The 19354-nt window shown below is 43.5% G+C and overlaps 1 pseudogene; it reads left to right on the top strand.

Annotated features, from left to right (window-relative positions):
* The window catches only part of LOC119462327 (endoplasmic reticulum resident protein 44-like), a 47054-nt pseudogene extending 27971 nt beyond the window's left edge, over positions 1 to 19083 (top strand).
* The last annotated feature ends 271 nt before the right edge of the window (positions 19084 to 19354 follow it).

The raw sequence follows: 19354 nt of genomic DNA, 5'->3' as shown, positions 1-19354 counted from the left end.
TTGTGATAGATAATTTTTGTCAACACAATTAACGTTTGTACAATTATGTCGCTCGTAAATAAATACAGCTAGTTTTCTTGACACCGTCAGTGTGAAGAGCAGACGTACACGCCAAGCGAGTTGCCTCGCTGAGACGAGCTGTGTGATGCTGCCTGCCTGCGAAATGCCCTCGCATCGTGGTTCCTGATCGCGCAAGTGGTTATATCAGTATTGGTGTTGTATTAGTATTGTTCCTGCGCTACGAAGTTACATCATAGAATACCAACTATATATAACATTGAGCATTTAAAGCTGCTTTGCAAAATAGATGCTTTCGACATAAGTTATTCTGTTAGTTGCTATTTCGTGTCAGAAACAAATTGTAGTAGATTTTTATGCCACTGTGAGCGGCTATAGAGGCAAATGCCACGAACGGGATGATTGGACAGGCGAGGAACTGGTCCGTCTGCACCGCCGCCTCTGTGGCAGGCATTGTCGCACACAATCCGCGCTGTGATTCACTGCGGGCGTCCTATTACTGCAGCTGTCGTACAACAATATTCATACAGGTTGTAGGGGATCGAATACAACACCCCGTGCTGTTGGGAGTGGTTGGGAATCGCTGGTGTGTGGCTGTTGGTAAAAAATAGACGCCAGATCATACTGTGTGTCCCCTACTTTTACGCTCGCAATGCCTTTTTAATGGCAGCAGCTAGTTACATGTAAAGCCAAGGCTTTTTAAGTCCGTAAGCTACTGTTTCACCCAATAACCAAAAAAAAAATTACGCTAAGACATAACGATGCAATGCAACCCGTTACATCGAAGTTGAAGGCCTGAAAGGAGTGTGAAAACAACTTGTCAGCACAAAAAATTGCTTTAAGTCGCAGTTTAGTCAACCAGAGAACTGTAGTCCGAACATTCTAGAAAAAAGCAACTGGTTCATTATAATATATTCTTCTCAGAGCGCCTCGGAAGAACTGTCACCGAAACGAAAATTACATGGCCACTGCGGTGATATGATGACATTATGCAAACACGCGAAAACTCTGAGCTCACGTGCTATGAAATGTTTTCTGTACCACAGCCATTAAAACAGAAAACTTGTCTTATAACTACGTGCAGTGGAAATGCGCATATCACAGTGAGATAGTGTGAAAACATGCGCTTTATTTACATGCACCTACAAGCTGGCCGCTGTGCCGTGATGCATTTTTGAAGAACGACATAAAAAAAAAAAGAAGAAAGAAAAGCTACACAGTAAAACTTTACACATGTTCCAACCGCGGGCATCCAAGCTTTATGCATGTGTCACCTCATATGCCATTACTACTGACCTAGCGGTTAAGACAGGTGAAAAAGTGGTCCAGCTGCGGCACCTGCACGGCAGACCACGTGATAAGCAGATGACTGAGCATTGTCCCTATATATTCCCATAATGCGTCACTACGGCCGCTTGGTGGCGTGTGCTTTTTTCCAAAAAGGTCTATTCGAATCGCCTGTGACGAGCAAGGCAGTGTGACGTAGCATAGGTCATCACCACTGTTTGCCGCCATCAGTGAGTAAAACTGTGGCCACAAAATGGCACTATGATTTCATCCATAAAATGCAGAAGGACAGCTGGGAACTGAGCCAAGACAGTGTGGTTAGCTGCATTAACAAGATCAAAACAAAGTGTGCACCTATCGTTAACACAACCTGTCAATCATCTTCACAGGCTCGTTGCCTTGGACCTTGTTGACTCCCCCGATAACAATCCTTTGACTTGTGGTGCTGGACTCCATTTCAGTGATTCAGGCTCATGATATGGACGCAACATTTTCTGCTGCCAGCAATCAGAATGAGCTTCGTGAGCAAGCAGAATCAGCACAGCACTACGCAATAATGAAACTACCAAACATGTGGGCGCAGGCAGGGTGGGGTCAAGTGAAAACAAAACTTTTCAACCACCCGCAGCGCCGTCAGTGGCAATGTCAATGAGTTCTCCTATTTGAAAATTGAATACAAGTGGACAAGTAGCATTTTCTTCCGTGTTAAAATGCAATGCAGTTATCTTTTTATTATCTGTGGTTGACTGCTGGCGACAAAATCGTAACGAGGCTGTGTGACATCATCGGGCTAGTGCTGGAACGTCCCTGTCGAGTCTCAAATTCTATTTTACACTCGTCTCATTTCCTCGCTTACTCTGTCTTTGGTAACATCTTCTTTACCTAATTTTCTTGCTCTGTCCTGGGTAATATTACAGTTGAAATTGAGTTAACGAAGTCATGACCACGCTCGAATTATTTCGTAACTGGTATTTGTAAATTGTAAAGAGAGTTATCATCATCATCAGGCCTATAATGTCCACTGCAGGACATAGAGGGTTAGAGGGTCAAATGTATAGACAAACTAAAGTTGATATTGTATGAAAAATTCAACATGGTTTACTTTGCATTAAAAAAAAAAGTACCATGTAGAAAGTTGTGAAAGTCATAGTTGGAGTCATTAAACAGCATCTTATATTAGTAGTTTAGCTGTGTGAGCTTTGCAGGAACAAATTATGTCCAGTGCTCTTGTTATGGTTCACATTAAGCAGGTTAAATGTCAGTGACAGCTGTGATAGTGGAAGAACTACAGTATTAATTGCATTTTAAACGTTTTGACCTGTGGAAGAATGTTTACTATTATGCACATCTTTTCAAAAAAAGCTTAATGAACGTCATGGTGTTTAAGACAAGACTGGCAGACATTTTCTGGCTGTGCTGTAATAAGCTGAAGGCAGCAGGAGTCTCTGGTGCCATGCAAAAGTCCATACCATTGTTTTTTCTACACAGGCCCGTGTCGTTTTGCGCTGGTTTGACTTGTGCTTGCTTCAGTGCTGCTTGTATTGCAATTACAGATGCAATCAACCCCCTCATTGCGGATGGAGTCAAGTTTGCCCACCCTTTGCAGCACTTGGGCAAAACAGTTAAGGACCTGCCACTCATTGCCATTGACAGCTTCAGGCACATGTATCGCTTTCCAGACTTCGCTCACCTGAAGTAAGTAGCTGCTTCATATTCTCCGTGCCTCTGCCCTTTCAGGGTAGCTAAATATGCATCAAGAAAGAACCTATTTCTTTGTTGCACCATAATTAGAGTAGGTCGAATATCAACTTTTTCAAATATGAATTGAATATGAATTGTAATTGTCTAATATGGAATGGAATGTTGGGGGGGGGGGGGGGGGGGGGATAATCAAAATGCAGATGCATACATTAAATAAACAAACCTATTTTGGTATAACTGGATATCACATCTGTATTGACTAGTGCAAAAGAGACAGTAACTATCATGGATAAAGAACCAGTTGCAAACGTAAAATAATTGTCATTAAAAAACGGCACGAATGGCCTCTCAACAACTTTAGAGCCTGGTTGCAAACAAGCCTTCCAAGAATGAATGACTGCTGTAGGACTAGCTTTCCAAAACATTAAAGAAATGGTTGTCACAAGCATATAAGAAGTTCATCAGACCCGCACGGTGACACACACTGATAAAACATCCTTTCTGAGCATCACAATGAAGTGAGTACAGTGCCTCTCAAGGTATATATTTTCAGAAGAAAATTTCGAAAGGCACCTAATATAACAGAGATATAAATACGGCAATGTTTACTTTCCCTGCGAGCCCATTGGTGCCTCTCGTGCACCTTCAGCAATGGCCTGCCTATTGCTCCTTTCTTTCTTTTCTTTCTTTTCTTGGTGCGCTTATGGTAACGCTTCAAGACTGGTGCCTGACAGAGGCTTCCGAGAACAACTAAGGAGCAGCGACAGGATGTTGAGGACACATTAAACAGACACTAAATAAAGAGGAAATATCATTTGAACTGTATTAGTAAATTATGCATTTTTAATGTGAAAAAAGCCACTGTTACCCTGAGAGAAGGCTCAGTAAGCCAGAAAAGAGGCAAAAATGGTAGACTGGTAGCTACACGGCCTTCAAGTTCCTGCATCAGCCAATTGAGGCATGGATTTTGATGCTGTCTACTCGGGCCTTATTAATTTTCTAACGGTAAAGATTGACTGCATCATATTCTGAAGGGGCCAAAGAATAAGCGAATTTTGGGAACATTTATGAAGCCAAATATGATTAGATAGTTCAAAATTCGCGGTGTGACACTCGCATACCAGTGTTGGATTTCAGCGCAAAAAAAAATGTAAATTTTGCTTTAATTTTTTTCTTCTAATAATCACGTAGTATTGCCGCGAAATTAATGATAATATGGTTTTGAAAGGATACAAATTTATATGTCTAAAGTGGTTTGTTTTTCTCTAATGTCCTTTTAACAGCCACTACTTCCTCGCCCCCTGTAATATCGTAACAGTTTGCTTGCACGTACCCAATAGCTCGCGTCTCTGGACCATCACACTTCACTTACTGACATCACCGACATTGCCTAAGGCAGAAAAAAAAAGAAATGGGGGTTTGGAAAGCTGGAGGGGAGAGAGCGATCTTGCATGTGAGATTTTGGGCTCCTTGTTGCATGCAGCAGAATAATATTTGGCTTACATGTCCATGGCAGCATTGTGTAAAGGGAATGTTTTCTTAGTGTTTAAGAGTACCCCTTTAAGCCCAGGGTACAGTTGCATTATGTGCCACTAGCTTGTTTCGCAATTGTAACATTGCTTTTCTATCAAAAGCTTCCCTCTTAATAGCTTTGTTAATCATGCAAATACTACAGTAATAAAATATGCAGATTCCATCCAGGTTTCCGTGTCTGCTCCTTTAAGCCAAAGAAGTAGAACAGCATGTGTGACAGCATGTTTGACACAGCATGTGTGTTGCACAAAATGCAGTGATGATAGTATCAATCCAGCAGTTTTCAAGCTCCGTGTAATTTTTGTTGTGATAAGGTTCTTCTGGGCTTATAGCAGCTGTGGTATGATCAAAAGCAGCGCAGTGTAACCTTGACCATTTGGTGAGATATACGTTTATGACTTTGCTGCTATGATGTGTTAATGTATTCTGTACTTTTCATTTCGTTTTGCATAGTTCGTCTAAAAGATACTTTTTATCATACTTCCAAATGCTATGAAACAATCTTTCATGCCACACCACTTTTATATGGCTTATAAGTTAACCATGTACATCACACAGATGTGCCCTTGGTATGTAGCTGCCATGGTAATGTACAGTCAACCACAAAAGTTTATGGGCCGCGGGATCTCGGGAAAACATTCAATTTCCAAGCAGCCTGTAACGGTAGTCAGTAAAACCGAACATCACAACGTTGTTCACATATACTGGTAGAGGATGTAAATACGAATACTAGGTTGCGTTGTGAGGCTGCGCAGATATTCAGCTTTTTCTCAGATCTCGTGTTCCATAACATTTTTTGGTTGACTGTATGGTTGATACAGGCAGCAAACATGTTTTTGTTGCATCCTGCCTCTGTTTATTGCACATGTGCATTTTACTGGAAACCTAGTATGCTTGCTCTTCTTGGTTTGCAAATGGTGTCCTTAATTTGAAAATGTGGTTTTGAAAGGTTAACATAAAAGTTTGTGGCACAGCTGTTAAAAAAGCTAGGTATGCTTGCTTGTTTTTTGCATTGTAGATGGCTGTAGTAGTGCCAGCCTTTCACTTAGTGCAGTGTATTTACACTTTTCATGTGTATGTTGGCCACTTTCAGAATTCCTGGAAAGCTCAAGGCATTTGTAGATGATCTGTATTCTGGGAAACTTCATCGAGAATTCCATTATGGCCCAGATCCCACGGTAGGAGGGGCCGAAACTGAAGCTCAGGTATGCTTCAGAGTAGACAATCAGGAGCTGTGTTAAATAAGGATAGCCTAAGGATGATGTTACTGGCTTAACCTTCTTACGTAAAACATATCAACCAGCTATTTTGCTCCCGTGAGACAAACCAGGACTTCTAAACAAACTTTAAAAGCTGAAGGAATCATTCGTGTTTCTAGTGTCTTCGATAAATGTGTGCACGGTAAGTAACATGTGTATTTAATGTGCTAGCATAATTGTCAGTCTGCCATCTGCAGCTTGAAGTTGGCATTCTCCCTCTATACCACATGCTCCAAAGCACACTTTTGGCATAGAGATAATGAGCATGTTTCTTCCAATTCGTGTAGTTCTTATAGCATATATAACATGCTTCCTTGTTTCTACAGTTGTTGTAAAGAATGTTTAATTCAACAGAAAACAAAATGTGGGCAGTGCAGTGATTAAATCTGCTGGACAAGGGTTGCCTGTAATGAAAGCTCTGCATTTAAATATACTAAGTGTTAGAAAAGCACCATGGCGACTGCAAGCCTGTGTGGCTTGAATAAAAAAAAAAGCAATAAACTTAGATTGTGGAGCACAATAAAGTGATGCATAAAAACTAAAAATCATGTAACAAGCAGGTACAGTAAAATCTCGTTACTACGAACACCACATTAACGAACTTTTCAGATTTATAAATTTTTTTTAAATCCCGGCCAAAATGCCTATATTTTCAATGTAAAAAATTTAAGTACTACGAATTTCAGATTATCGAATATTTCAGAATAACGTAGGTAATTTAATCCCGTAATCACCAAGATGCTTCATTATTACGAAGTTCCGTTGAAGTTTCGGTAGCGAATCCCTGAGGCTTACACCTGTTATCATCATCTGCAGCAGCAGCAGCAGCCATGCGCTGGGGAACCTGTTTCAATGGGTACAGCCCCAGCAGCATCGGGATCAGCGTGAGCGTCGTGTATGGTCATGTTTGGACTCTCCTACTATGTCGTAGGCCTAGCGTCACCACGTTGGTAGCGATCGGCAGGAGCTGCGAAGTTATCGGTGCTGTGATTGTGTTGTGCGTTTGCTTTGCTGACAATGAGTTCTCCTGGTCCCCGCATTAAAAAGAAGCGACGCCAGTTTTCGCTCAAAGAAAAAGTGGAATTTTAACGCAGCTGAATGCTGGAAGAACGCAAGTCGACCTGTGCAGCGAGCGTGATATTCCCCTGTCAACAATGTCAACGATGCTCAAGGATCGGGAAAAGATCATGCAATTGCATCGAGAGTCACAGCTTGCTCCCTCAAGAAAACGCTTGCGTACCAGAACGTCGACGACGCCGTCTTAGCATGGTTTAAGGATGCCAGACAAAACGATGTGCCCTTGTCGGACCTGATTATTCAATAGAAGGCGCTACAGTTCGTGGCCGCCTTGGACATCTCCGGTTTCGATGCAAGTGCCGGATGGCTTTACCGCTTCCGGCAAAGGAATGGCATTGCATGGCAGGTTGCTTGTGGCGAAAAAAAGGCAGCAGATGCCTTTTTTGTGGTTGTGTGGTTGCCTGGCGGAACGAGCGCTTTCAAAGATTGTCGAGTTTTTGTCTCCAGATGACGTTTTCAACGGTGATGAAACGGCGTTCTGTTATCAGTTGTTGCCTGATAAAACAATGAACTTCGAAGGTGACAGGTGCAAGGGGGGAAAGAAATCACGTCTCCGCGTATCGGTTCTGTTCTGCTGCAACTCCACGGGCACGGAAAAACTCAAGCTGCTAGTTATTGGCAAGTCTGTCAAGCCGCGCTGCTTTAAAAACATTGTCGCGTTGTCTTGCGGCTACCGAGCCAACAAAAAAGCGTGGATGACGCAAGAATTGTTTACTCAGTGGCTGCTGCAGCTCGACGACACAATGAAGAAGAAAGACAGAAAAATTCTCCTCATCGTTGACAATTGCTCGGCGCATATCGTGAACATGCGATTGAGCAATGTGCCGAATTTTGGAAGCGTCTTGTGCAGTACCTCCTGATCAATATTCGACTGAAGCTGCCCATACAGGTAAACATCCGTCAAGCTGCAGAAATGCTGACATGGTCGTGGTGGAATGGGAAGGGAAGCACGATCAGCAACTGCTAGCGAAAGGCAGGCCTTTTAAAGGCTTCACCTACGCCACAAGACTGCGAGGATACACAGGAGCTCAACCCAGAACTTTGGAATGAGCTTACCGAGAAGCTCCGTCGACACCGCGGTGACCTTCGATGATTACATTGACAGCGACAGCGCGGCGGCTACATCCGCGGAGCTCACTAACGAAGACATCGTGAATAAAGTGCTTGAGCAAGAAGATTGCAGTAGTGACGAAGACGATGCTGACACTGAATCAACACATGAAGAGAAAGAGGCTGTTTCCAGCTCGGATGTTTTAGTTTTTTTAGAAAAGACGCAATCATTCCTCAGGCGCTGCAAAGATGTCCCTGATGACGTTCAGAGGAAGGTCGAGGATGTGGAAGCGTTTGTCCTGCAGCGCTTGCTGTCTACTCGGTAGAAGAAGATTACAGACTTCTTCAAGCAAATTGTAGTTAAACTGTGCCCAGCGTTCTCGTTCATTATTTACGTACGTTACGCGCATCTGTTGTAAAGGTATGTAATTTTCTATGTGTTACATTACTGACATGGCAATATTGATTTTTCAGTACTACGATAATTCAAATTAACTAATTAAATTTGGCGGTCCCGCAAATTTCGTTGTAACGAGATTTTACTGTAGTTCCTGCATAATTTACCTCATTCTTTCATAATTTTTTCAGCATTTGGGATGCGTTAGAGTGGCCTGTGTCGTCTTGCTTCATCCTGTTTCAAACTGAAAGAGCACAAAAAAGGCCCAAGTTCTTGCATGGAGCATGAAAGTTTCCCACAGTCACTGTTAAAAGGAATGACACTGCGTAACATGATCATTTTATACTTCATATATTTGCATCTATAAGTTTGAGTGCATTTGCTTTGCACCCAGAAGTTCTGAATCCAGGTTTCTTATGTGAATGTAGAATCCACAAAATTCAAGAGTGCATGTTTAAAAAATTCAGTCCGAAGAAAAGAAAAACTTATTTGTACTTTGCATGCTCTTGATGACATAATCTAAGTTGATCGTAAGCAATGCACTGGTATTATTTATCAACTACAGTCGAACCTCGATTAAGGAAGTCGTATCCGAACAATACTTTGTATATTAATGTGTTATTAAAGCAATGAACAAAAGTCCACCAAAATTACGCTGTTAGAGCTGTGCAACAGAATCGCAAATCTGAGCTACGCTAAGATACAAAAAGCAAATACAAACTGATGGCACCAGTGACTAAAACACCTTCCTTTTGCATCTATTGACAAAAATATGCAGAATGCATTTAAAGCCATTTTTGTGGGCGTTCCAGCTTTTTGCAGCTGGCTTGCAGTATTTAGAGCCAAGTACGAAAAAATGTTGCTTCATTATAACTCACACCATCTCAGATCTTGTATTTTTGGCAGCAGTACAGTAATCACTAAAATAAAGTATGGCTGAACAAATTATAAACAGACTATGCAGTTTTGAAGGCGCGCGGCTGACACGCGCACTGAGTCAAAACGAAACTACTGTTTGCTGCAACCGCTGCGGACAAAACAATGGTCGCTACAGACGCGATCATGGATAGTGACTACGCAGTTAAAGGCACGCTGCCGATGCGCTGTTATGCGCAAGAACAAAGGCTTTGAAAGGCACAAATAGAGACAAAGCGTTCCAGCGTTGCAGTCATTCATGTATGATTTCCGCTGATGACTATGGCAATGTGGACTCCGTTGCTGCGTTTCGGTTGGACGCTAGTGCTGTTTTTGCTCCTTTTCGTCACACGTTTGCGGTGCTTGCCAAGCTCTTAGAGTTATGTGAATTAACCGATGTGCAGCCAAATACGTCCAAATTAACGAGAGTTTGGTTGCATTAAATAATGCATACGCTTGCTAGAACCAGAGGACGAGTCCAAATTTTCCGATTTAGCGCAGTTGCACTGTACAACTCTAACCTGCACGGATTGGAGGGGCCATCTAGGGTAGAGATTGTGCACCGCGAGAGGATGTACTGAAAAGAGCTCAGGCCGAGTGTGATCAGCGTGCTACTTGAAGGGAGTGGTGTCGTGACTTGTTTCTTCTAGCATTTTTTTTTAAGCGTTTCGGACATAGATATGGCGTAGTTACATTTTCTGTGAAACCAAAAAAATGACGGCACTGAATTTCAACATGGTAAGAAAGAATAAGGCATGCGTTTTGTTTACTTTTGGCCTACAGCACATGACGCCATTGCTGATTGAGCCTCTGTCTGATTTTTTTTCGCTGTTCATTCATATTTTAATCATTTAGTCAAATCTAGCTATTTATGGTGTAAGAAGCAGTGAAATCTCGATAATGTGAAATTTCTTCTATTGAATTGACGGATCATTCGAGCTGCTCTATTAGTCCTGGCAACGTCCTATGAATTTGAGTAAAAAAAAACTTCGAACTCCAAGAACCATGCAACGATTATTTGTAACTAAATCTCACTCCCATGCACTGCTTTTCGGACAAACCTGGGCCAAGGGTGAAGGTTCGTTGCATCGCTAGGTGCCTTAATGTTAGGAAGATGCATGGTGCACATTCGATCACATCATCTCCAACATTGGGCACACGGGAGTACTGAGCGCATCAAGCCACCATCCCTCTCGGCTCACCCTCAAACAATGTTCCTCACACCCACAGCAAATGGTACGTGATCTTATCGCGCTTGAACTTCATGCAAAACCTAGGCTTCTTCTGGCGCATGTCGTGGCGCGCTGATGAAGGCAAGATAATACTTCTTCAGTGTGAGCCCCGTGACTGTTTTGGTTTTGCACACTGTACCGCACAATCGATCGCTATATTTAAAGGGGCTACCCTTAGTTTGAACTCCGTTTTATTCAAATAAATTTCCGGTCCCCTTTGAGTACGAAATAATGAGATTCTACTGTAATAGTTCAACACCACTTTGATGGCAATTGGTTAATTTGGCACTAGGATGCTCGCTGCGCATGCCATGTTGTGGTTTTTCGGCAGACGAGTGCGTGCATTAGGTGTGCTAATGCACCAGTATTGTGATCAGCTACAATGTGATTTTGCCCAATTACAACATTGCCAACACAATCCAAAGCAATCAAATGTTGAGCATTTCACATCACAGCATTGCAGCACATGAAATGGGGTTTCTAAAAGGCAGAAATAGCAGCTTTTGCTTGTGGCGGCTCAATGCTAGGGCATCTACGCTGTTGGATGACTCAGAACTTGCAAGCTATCCATGCTGTTAGTAGCATTGGTTTGATCCCACACTTCAGGTTCAATTCATTGCATACATATGCCACTCTTCACATCCTTTGTAAGATGGACGTTGTTCAACAATGAGGACAATTTTTGCAGCATGCATTCATATCGTCCCCCATAGCTCTGATGGTTACCAGAAGATGGCATGAAGGATACTGTTTGCCATGCGCTGGCATGTTGCTATTTGTAGATCAGAGCTCAGCATTTTCTGAGTGGGTTGTCTTGAATATATTCAATAATTTGTTTTATGCTTGTCTCCTGAAGTATGAATTAGTGGGTTTTTCCTGCAGCTCTTGCCAATTTGTTCAAGGTAGAGGGCCTTTATTTATCTGTTGAATTAAGGTTCAAGGACATGATTGTGATTTTATCGCGAGATAGCAGTGTTGATATGTGTAAACACCGATATTGCTCAGCTTTGAATATCCGTTGACTATAAGTCCAGTGTCGTCTGTTGAAGTACTCTGTCAGACAGTGGCACTTTGTTGGCATGCTGTTCACAATACCAAGCAAACACTGCCTTGTCGACGTCTAGGAACGTCGTAGCTATCACCATGTCCGAGCGCGCCGAGAGTAGAAGCTTTGCTTTTTAAAAATTATAGACAAGCTGCACGCAATTCCAAATTACAGTAAAAGCTCGATGATACGAATCTCACGAGGTCACGAAAAATATTCGTATTAGCCGAAATTCGTATCATCGAAACACCACTAAAACTACTGTCGAATCTCGATAATTCGAACTCGAAGGGGTCCGAAAATTTGTTCGAATTAAAAGGACGTATTTTTGAAGTATTCGTGCCCCATAGCACGATGCACGAACGGTGCGAGTCGTGAAATATCGCGGTGCGCAAGCGCATAGCAAGCGCGGGCCACGAAACTGCCCATGCCGGCTAACGGTCGCTTCCCGATAACGACAGAAAACGAAGCTTCAGGGAGCGAGCGGGCGGCGCCGGCACACGGGTGCGCGCGGAGACCGTCGAAGGTGAGGGAGGAGGGCGGCAGGGAAGCGGATTTGGCCGCGTCAACTCCGCCGCTTCGGTGGCTCCCCTCGCCCTCCCTCTCAACTCCCTCGTAGCTCTCTCACCTTCGACTCCGTGCGCGCCCGCCGCCGTGCTGGCGCCAGCTTATTTTAGCCGCCCCCTGAAGTTTCGTTTTCTGCCGTTATCGGGAAGCGAGCGTTTGCGGGCGTGGCAGTTTCGTTGGCCCGACTGTGCCTCCGCCGCTGCTCCCCTCTGCGCTGCTGCCGCAGCGTGCTAGGTCAACATGTGACTAGAAAATAGAGGAGCAGGGTTCACTGCCAATTTATCCGCGTGGGTGAGTCGTCGGCACTAGTGTGTGCTAGAATACGGTTGTCTAGAACACTCTAGTCCGCACGTACACGCTTGTTCCGGCGCGATGCAGAAACGGCCACCTTGCAATTTGAGAGAGGGGGAAATTTCCGCCGCGGGTTCTTTTTTTTTCCCCCCCGTTCCTTCGCCGCGCGCGGCATTGAGGGGTCTCTCCTGAGCTTTTGCTCTATGGCGGTGTCGGAGCAATGCCGGTCGGAGGCGCCGCCGCGTTATTTGGCGCGCTGCTAAGAGCATTGTCGGTACGCGGTATGTTCGAAATAAGCGTGTTCGAATTAACGAGATTCGACTGTAGCTAAATTAAAGAGTCAGAGGTGAACTCACTCAGGCACATGTACGTAAAAAGCATTTATTTCTTGAAGCGCCACCGCTTCAAACTCTTTGCGCCCAGTCGCGGAGTCCGCGCTGTCCGGCGCCGCGCCTCTGCACCAAAAGAGAAGGAGAGAAAGCGCGTGACTGCGCGCTGTTCTCTTTCGCGGCCGTCGGTGGGGTGGCGTTTATTCGTATGAACCGACGCAGGCTGAAAATCTATTCATAACAACCGTTCTCTAGCACGTTGCAAAGTAATGGGGCTCGGCCGGAACCACAGAAAAATTCGTATCATCCGGACATTCATATTAGCCGTGATCGTATCATCGAGCTTTTACTGTAGTTACATTTCGGCTCAGGACAATGCGCTGTACTCACCCATTACAAAGGATAAACCACAATCATCGTCATGATCTCCATCTTCTTCCTGCCTTTTTACCCTGGGCAATACTTATCTGAGAATAGCTTGTAGCGTCAAAAATGTCCGCTTTTTGGCTGGAAGCGGGATCTGGGCAGGCTGGCAAAGCAGACGGTCCAATCGCCACACACACACACAGCTGATGCACCTTTGCACCAATTGCACACACCGAACCCCATTTCACGCACGCGATCATGTGCGCGGTACACAAAGCATAAAGTGTCATCGGAATTGTAAGGCCCATTAACACTTGCGACTAGGCGAGGTCGCGCGACCAATTGCGACTGGCGACCAGAAAGCTACTCAAGACGAAGGATGTTCACACTCACAAATGCGACCGGCGAGTCGCTAAACCGAAATGTCTCGCGATATGCCATTCACGTCTGCTTGAAATGTCATCGCCGCGTAAAATAAGCGTCAGCGTATACAGACGCCCTGTTCCTTCGCATCTGATTGGTTCAGCTGTTGTGCGACTGCGGTCGCGCGACTGAAAAATCGAGCAGTGAGCGACTGGCCCGAAACAGTCGCATTTCGAGAAAAGCAACCATTTGCGACTACTTGCGACTAACTTGGTCGCGCGACCTCTCCTAGTCGCAAGTGTGAATGGGCCCTTACAGCGATTCCGTATCAGCATGCTACGCCGGCGTTCCGATCTGTGTTAGCCCTTGCCGTGATGCTACACAAGATATAAATGTAAATGTACCCACTGCAAGATCGCCTTGGCTTTATTTTGTCTTCTTTTTGTTTTTGTTTTGATTTATATTACATTTCAGCTCAGGACGATGCGCTGTACTCACTCGTTACAAAGGATAAACCACAATCATTGTCTTCATAACTGTTGCCTGGTGCACCTGCTCCACTGCTGTTTTTAGAGCGCAGCTCTTAGGCGCCTGTTCCTGCGGCGAGCGTCGTCATCGTTATCCCTCGTAACCGAGCAAACGAGCACAGCGAAGGATGAAAGAGCGAATGTGGAGCGCAGGAGGGGGGTGCAGCAGAACCATGAGGGGGGCGGAAAACAGAAGAGGAGGGTATGGCGAAAGCATAAGAAAAGCGTAGTGCCGTGCAAGATGGGCTCTGCGGCGACGATGACTTTGAGATGGCGCCAGAGTAGCGTGCATCAGACATATGGAAACAAAGTGCTGCATAAGCGATGGTCGATCTGCGGTAGCTGCTGTGAATCGTGCCCATGCGTCACCCATGCGCTGCCTCTCGCGATCTCCAGATTAGCGAGGCAGTTGCGCCACACTTTGCTCCGTTTGTGATGTGCCGCACGAGACAGATTGTCAGCGCCAGTCATATCACGAAATGAAAACATGGTAGAGAGCTGCGCTTAAATTTTGCATTAAGGGGTATTGTAATAGTCCGTGAACTTTTTTTGTAAACAAAAATGGCGGCCGGCAGCTATGCAGGTGCACTGGGGTGGTAGATTACGCAATTTAAGGGCACAAGCAAAGCATTTGAGCAGCTTTTGAACACTGTTAGCGTTACGCGAGTAGATAATATGCAGGCTACCATTTCAGAGAATTTCAATAACACAGGATTGCCGTCAAAAAAAGTTTCGTCATGAGATATGAAATGCGTTGACTCCTATGGATGTTCGTTGGGGATTTAAAATTTTGCTGCGGCGAAAATTTCGTTGCCTCGAGTTTTGACTGTAGTTGCTTTAGTGCAGGGAAGCCTAATGCTTTTGATTTTAATGAAAATTCCCCAGAAACAACTTCAATCTAAATACCTTGGGTAGTAAAGAGCACCACTGTAGAAATTTCTGGTAGTAATTTATTGAAAATGTTTTGTGCAAGCAGAGTTATCGACCAGTGCCTGTGAGACTTTTCATTTTTTTATTACATCATTCCTAGTCTACTAGAAGACCCTGTTGGTATGTGAAGGATGCACAAGCCAGTGGCTCATTCTGCTGCATCCTTTCATTTTATGTTTTTCATATAGCCAAACTGGTTGTCTCCAGGTCTAAGCGCACAACTGTCTTAACTCACTTGGCTTGCTCTCTTTATAGTTCTACTAGGTGGTGCTTGCTTGTGTTACTGTTATTTTTTGGCCTTCTCTTGCTCTGTGCATTTTGGCTTCACCGGTTCATGATGTTAAGATGTGGCCCCTAGCAACTATTTTTAGCCTGTGATGTCAGTCATGAAAGGTGGAGGTTAAGAACAGAAAAAAAAAAGGAAGGCTGTAAGACATTTTGAGTGACATCACAGATTTGGGTTATGCATCAGATGTGATCATCACTGTATCTGTTGATTGCATGGATTTATTTTTACCACATTCACGATGCTTTTCTCGGCTGTTAAGCCTTATTTGAGAAGGTCGGAATGTTAGAAGTTAGCATCATGAGAGAAATTGGAAAAATTTACCACCCTGGAACCTTTGGCTACCTCATGAAACCTTTGTGATATCTTTTTATCAAATAAGCGTTACCTGGCACATTCTGATTGACCCAGTTCATGCAGCGCAGCTATCTAAAAGCCATAATTATCATAAGATGCTGCTTTTATTCAAATCCAGTTTTTTGTCAGGTACGGCCATGTACGTGTTTTTGTTTTTAATTGAACTGAAAGGAGATGTTGGCACCATTATTGACACCGGCTACTCCTTTTCGCAGGGCAAGCAAAACAAAAGTGCAAAAAGGTGATACGCACTGGCGACAGTAAAATAGTACAGTAAACCCGTTAATTCGATCCTAGCCAAAGGTCCCAGCAGGCGGCCATAAATTTGTGTGGGCACAAACTTCCGTTATTTTCGATCTCGAAATTGGCCTTCGTCGAATAATTCGAACGTCACTAGTCAGCTTCGCCGCAATACTGCTGTGGTATGTGATGAAGCATGCCATAAAAAGGAAAGGACTCGCTGTAACGGGGCATAGTACGCGCTCCCAAATTATACACGCGCGCACGCTGTCTCCGGTCACATTATGAACACCTAGACGCTAAATAAGCATACTGGCAGCCATTCAGAGCTGTGTCTGACATTTCTGCGACGATACGTGTCAATACGTGACGATACATTTCTGGACCTAGTATGTGTTGCTTAATTATATGTGCGCACGCACCGTTTACCGAGAAGCGGAGAAAAATCATCTGTATTTTGAGAAAGCTAGCGAATAGGAAGGCAGTAAGATGAAAAACTGCGAAAGTCGAGGGGATGTTTAGGGCCAACAGTAATCCATATAAAACTGAAGACCTTCAAGTAAACTTATTAGGCATCTCGGTGCTTGTACTGTGACAGGAGACTGCGCATGCGCGTGTGTAAATTAACACATTTTCAGTGACATTTTCCCGCTTGGTATGCTTCACTGCATAACACAGTTGTATTGTGGCGAAGCTAACTTTGAAGTCAAATACTGCCAAATGAAACAGCGCGTGTCGGTGTTCTTTCTGTCTTTTGTTTAATTCGACCCGCCGGATTATTCGTCCACTTTCTTCGGTCCCATCATGGTCAAATTAGCGTGAGTCCACTGTACTAGCATTTGCGAAGTTTTACCCGCAGGAGAAAATAAAAGGACACTAGGAGACATACACAGTTCCGTAAATGAGTTTTCTTTTGTGTGTGTGCGTGTTGTGTGCATTTGCACTTATAAATCTCTGTAGTCAAGATGTAAACTCCCGAAAAGTGTGCTAGGAAACATGCGTACACAAATTGTGTGAGATTTTGCTCTGCACTGTCTAACAAAGTAACATTTGTTTTGCAGGCTACTGATCCACCCGAGTCAACATTCAAGAACTTGGCTCCATCTCGGCAACGATACACTATACTGAAGGATGAACTGTAGTAGAGCTATCAGAGAGAAACTGTACAGTCCGACTAGTGGTCACTGCATTTTTCTAGGGCCATGAAAAGTAAAGAAGGTGGAAATTGCTGCGTTTAAGGCAGTAATCATTTCTTTGTACTTTGTATAATTTTTTCCTCTCTTAAAAGATTTAGTTACAGACCTGTCGCACTGAACACAAAATGGTTTGGAAAAAGAAATCGAAAGTTATGTTTTAGAGTTTGTTTTCAGTTATTTTCTATGTTTACTACTGCCAACAGGTGCTGTGATGGAAGTGGTGTGATTTTGGCAACGTACACGTGGAATTCATGTCCCTGCTTCATTCCGTGATTCCATTGGCTCATGCTCATTTTTACAGAGTTTTGTAGAGCACATCTGTTTTGAAGTTGTTTAATTGGCCACTTGTGTCTATGTTGTGCAATATTTGTTGCATAATTATTGAGAAATGTGGCTATTGCTTGGAGTGCAGAATTTGGCACTTTTGTTTCTTATGGTGTTTGGTTTTTATACTTTAATGCAGGAACCATATTGCGTTCGTGAGTTTTTTCAGGTCACTGATGTGAATGTCAGTCACACCATTTTACCTATTTTTCTCCCTTTGTTGTTAGCAAACCTGTCATCACATGCACGCATGTAAAAACTCGAGACTCGGCAAAGCATCGTAAAAGAACGAAGAAGCGTGAAAGGTTGTACTTGTTTTTGTACAGAGTGTCGAGTTTAATATTACTGGTACGCTAATTTAGGTGACGTTAAATGGCGGCTTAGCATACGTGATTTGTTGCAGTGCTCTTTACGGCACCTTTTTAACATTCTGACACACAGTCAGCTTAATGAAATTACTGAATGTGATGCAGTGGTAAAGTACCAAGTAGTGCGCTTTTGCAGTTTGCACGCACAAAGTACTAATGAATGTTTTGATTTGATGCTGGGCTGTTTAGTAACACTGGAATTTTGATTGATGAGCTCTTATTTGTGGCTATCCATCCTCAGTAGTTTCTCTTTTTTTTTTTATTTTTTTTTTTATTTTTTTTTTACTTGTGATAAAAGATCAGGTGCACACATGCATAGGGCAGAGGTCATTTAGCCTACTAGAGCTGCCTTGCTTCCATTCAGTATTTCTTTGCAGGAAAGCATCACCACCTATTTGCGGTAACAGAATAACATATCAGTTTTGTGCTTTGTTCTGTCTGATCCTAAAGGTCTGTAACAGTGCATCATAGGAGCTTGGTAACATTTCATCCTGCAGCATAGGCTTGTCTTGGATGGCTCTGTCTTGAAAGTGCACCTCCTCTTGAAACCATTGGCACAGGATGTTTTCTTGGCTTGCGGAAATTGTTCATTTTGCTCACACACTGAGACTGTTTTTTAGTGTGAACAGTACGGTTATAAGCAGTGCTTTCTATCACTTCGCCCACGCCCCTCCCTCCTATTTTTTAAATGGGTATAGTTCAAATTTCCAGCAACATATAATTTTCTTCAATTTTCACATTTAATCAGGGTCACATTGGCCTTGTGCTGGCAAGCATAAACAAAGCTAGTTGCTACTGCAGAATTTTTTATCTGCCAAACGTACTGGTAACCTGTAAAACAGTTGTGAAGTGAACTCTGGAAGGTGATTCCTGTTGCTCAGTAGTTGCTTTGCTGCTACAATTGGAGATCTACTGTGTCATTTTCTCCATTGCTTTGTGTAATGTACAGATGAATGGGGAAACTGCTAGTTCAACTGAGTTTTTTTTTAATGCCAACTTGTGCTAATTTGAAATAATATAAAGAAAGGAATTGCACTGTCTCAAGTGGTCTGGAGGTGATCACCCTAGTCTCAGCTGTTACAAATTAAAACTGCCCTGGCTAAGGTTCTGAGGAGGTAATTATACGAGCATAGCTTGCTCTGGCTCTGAACTTTCACAGAACGGCCAGTCACTGTTTAGGAACCTGACTTGACACTTGGCTGATCATGTTCACATCATTTCAGACTGTGTGTCTATTTTGTACATGTGGCCTGATGGCTATGTTGGCTACCTTTGTAGCTTGGTGAATAATTTGAGAGGCTTGTAATTGTGGTTCTCTGACCAGAAACACACTGTTCTCTCTCCTCTGAATGTGGTTTTGTGCTTGCTGGGCACACTGTCACTTTGTAAGATAAAGATAATAAATGTTTGTTGGGGGCTCATTGAGCAGTTGTATTGGTGTGTCTTTTAGCCATCCTAGTGCATAAACCATTAATGTGATGTGCACTTTGATTTGTGTGCAATTTACTGCAGCGTCGGAGTTTTGCACAAGTATTATACACGGCACATGGCTTGGAAAAAAAGTGTACAATCGTCGCATTCTCCCAGTACTATCACATGGGGCAGGAACTTGGAGGTTAACAAAGAAATTTGTGAAGAAGTCAAGAAGGACTGGCCAACAAGGAGTGGAATGAAAGTAGTTATGTGATATACTGCA

Source organism: Dermacentor silvarum, chromosome 1, assembly GCF_013339745.2.
Source record: "Dermacentor silvarum isolate Dsil-2018 chromosome 1, BIME_Dsil_1.4, whole genome shotgun sequence".
In the NCBI taxonomy this organism is placed as follows: Eukaryota; Metazoa; Arthropoda; class Arachnida; order Ixodida; family Ixodidae; genus Dermacentor; species Dermacentor silvarum.
This window is presented reverse-complemented; position numbering and strand designations above follow the sequence as displayed.